This window comes from Triticum dicoccoides, chromosome 1A, assembly GCF_002162155.2.
Source record: "Triticum dicoccoides isolate Atlit2015 ecotype Zavitan chromosome 1A, WEW_v2.0, whole genome shotgun sequence".
In the NCBI taxonomy this organism is placed as follows: domain Eukaryota; kingdom Viridiplantae; phylum Streptophyta; class Magnoliopsida; order Poales; family Poaceae; genus Triticum; species Triticum dicoccoides.
The window spans coordinates 749,033-752,346 of record NC_041380.1 but is presented as its reverse complement, the minus strand read 5'-3'; positions in this window follow the sequence as shown (position 1 = coordinate 752,346).

The window sequence follows — 3,314 nt, the reverse complement described above, 5'->3', positions numbered from 1 at the left end:
AACACACACACCCACCTCAACCTTCAAATTTACACACACGCCGGTGGCAACAAAATTACTGAAAATTATGCAGTGATAACCCATATGACTCGAAAACCATGCCTATAAGCTGAACTGGATACACCAAATCAGTAGCGAAATCCAACTGCTAATTGTTTTGTCCAAAAATATAGCCAAATCGGACTCCCACGAACATATGCATGGCGGAATAACATTATGATCCACAAATATCTAAAGCGAGGGTCAATGGAATTCTGGATAACTCATAATATTTTCACAAAATAAGCAGGAGTCAATTATCTCATTTTCATCAAGTCGGTATAACACTAAGTGCCTGATAATACTAATACCAGATGTGCAACCGTAGCATCATGACAACCAGCAGTGCGTGGAAATAAGCTGCGTTCAAAATAACACGGACTTACATGGTTAGTGAACATGCTATCCTTCCCGTTGTCTTAAACATCACCAACTGAACTCCTGCACGATTCCAATGTATTAGAACCACATCACATGCTGAATGATTTGCAATAATACCTAAATACAATACTCACGATACAATCTATAGTGGCTACATATGAAACCTAGCTGTGAACCAAACACTTTTTAGTAATCACCTAGCTTACTAATTAGTTTGTCATCACTTATGACACTGATTATACAGCTTGTACACGCCTAAACGCCCTTGACATTTCTATAGTTGTGCCACACACACATACCCAGTCCAGTTCAGTTCAATTGCCCCTAGGAATTAAGCACAAACAACAACAAGGAGCACCAACCAAAGTGAAGAGGAACGCAAAGGTAGCCGAGCGCTGGAGGCAGCAGGCGTCCCTGTCTAGCACACTGCGGCAGCGCGTCCTCGTTGGTAGCGTGGTGCATGGCGAGTGCCGTGGAAAGTCCCCCTGCTGCCTGCTCAGGACCCTTGCATCGCCGCCGCCGTCCATTACCTCGCCGTGGAGAGAGAGATGGGTCAGGTGCGTGATCGTGGGTTAGTGGCGGTGCAGAGATTAAGGAAGAATCCTTCCCTGACACCGAGCCGAGGGGAACAAGCGCCGCACGGAATGGACCCCCCGCACCCGCACCCACACTGCCGACCCGCAGAGGCGAGGCTCAATGACTGGCACAATGGCGCAAAGGAGAGGGTATGGGGAGGAGCGAAAGGTGGAGGGGGAGCTGGGGGCGCTACATGGCGTCGCAGAGGAGGCGGCGACACGACGGAAGGCAGATGCAGGGTTACGATGCACGGAGGGATCGGGGGCGCTCGCAGCGGCCGGCACACAGAAGGTGATCGACCGGCATTCAGGAAAGCACAGCGGATAGGTTGGAGAGGGCAGGGGACATATGTGTGTGGTCAAACCGACTCAAAACCACGATCCATCCCCTTACGGGTGGGGCCACAGGCGCCGCTTAAAACCTCGATTAACCACAGGGCAGTAAATCCTGGGAGCTTAGTAACTGTACTAATGCCATTGATGAAGACCATGGGGGCGGTTTATTTGATTTCTGAAGTGAATTCGCACCGCTCAAATGTTAGATTTTCAATGTTATGCTATCGATGAAGACCGTGGGGATGGTTTATTTGATTCCTTGTATTATATAAAACGTGAAGTGCTTGGATTGGAAAGTTTACCACTTATGGACGATAACTCCAAGGTGCATGAAATGTATTGAATCCAGTCCCTCTGTACTGGCTAGAAATGAGAAAGATCAAGGGAGAGAACCATGGTATGGTAGCAATTTTTTGTAACTAGCACATGCAAACACAAGAATCGTCCATAGTATCTCCATTGAGTAAGCAGCTAGCTTCAAGAATCCGGTGTATCATGAACGGGGCAAGTACATCGACGCGCGTTACCACTTCATCGAAGAGTGCATCACAAGAGAGAAGCTGGATGTTGATTATGTTGGCACCGACCTTCAGTTGGTTGACATCCTCACTAAAGGGCTCGGACGTGTCAAGTTTGTCATATGAGGTTGAATAGGTTATTAAACCAATGCAATAGTACTAGGGGGGGGTGAATTGTTTGCCTATAATCGTATTGCCCTTGTCTTTAGCTAGTTTGTTTTTCTGTTAGGAAGAATAAGGTCCACGTAGCATGAGTTTGTGCATGTCTTGGCAGAGTCATTTGCTTTGCTTAGATTTAGGGCGGTCTGGTCATGTCGTGGCCCGGAGCATGGTGATCATGGCGGCCAAGTAGGGAGGAGGAACTAGCGGCTACGGGATGGCATGGCCACGATACTCAGTCCAACACCCTAGTTTTAGCTCATGTTAGTTTGTAATCACTGAATAAATAGAGAAACAGAAAGGCAATCAAGTTAACACTGCACAAAACCTCTATGTCCCATACAAATTCACCTTTGTCCAATCAATCTTCTTCTTCCGTCCGTAGCAATACACTCGCTGTTGAATATTTTTCTCCATAGCGAGCCCTAGCCAAATGTAGTGGCTCCTTGTAATAATTGACCGAAAGTGAAGCAGACCATAAAATTTGTCCTGCGAGAGCAATTTAATTATATGGGGCTTTGATTTTCTCAACAATAGAAAGACATCCTAATCAACGATGAAAAATCAAGCTTAGGCAAGTGGGGACAGAACATGGATGAATTTATAGATGCATTGATTACTTACTTAATTAATTAATAGGTGCATGCATGAGCGGACCAAAGGTAGCTGAGCCAGCTGCGTGTTGACTTGACTAGATGATGTTGCCCGGCATGGTTAAGTCATTAGTCTTTCATCGCGAATCACACTCATGGCGTAAGACTACCAATAGCGGAGAGTAACTTAGACTACTAATGTGCATATTTTAATAGTCTGTGTTACTACATCTATAGTGAAGAGTAACATATATGTGATGTCATGCAATACTTTATTTATTACTCTTTTTATTTTTATTTACTCTGTATATTAGGTTTGGTCAAAGTAAAGCTTCGTAAACTTTGACAAAGTTTATCGGCAAAAATATTAACATATACAATAACAAATCAATACCACTAGATTCATTATTAAATGTACTTTCACATTATATATATCTGTTATGGTAAAGAGTTATATTTTTTCTATAAATTTGGTCAAATTTTACGAAGTTTGACTTCAGTTAAACCTTATGTGCAGAGTAAAAATAGGGAGGGAGTATTATAGCTTGTAGACTCATCTTGTTTTAGTATATGTGATATTACTTATAGTGTGATTAACTAGCTATTGTACTAAGTTGGAGATGATTCTAACGTGAGGAAAGAGAACACTCACTCGCCCATCTACTACCCCACCTCACGGCAGGACCATGGCATTTTCCAAGCAAGTCAAGTGC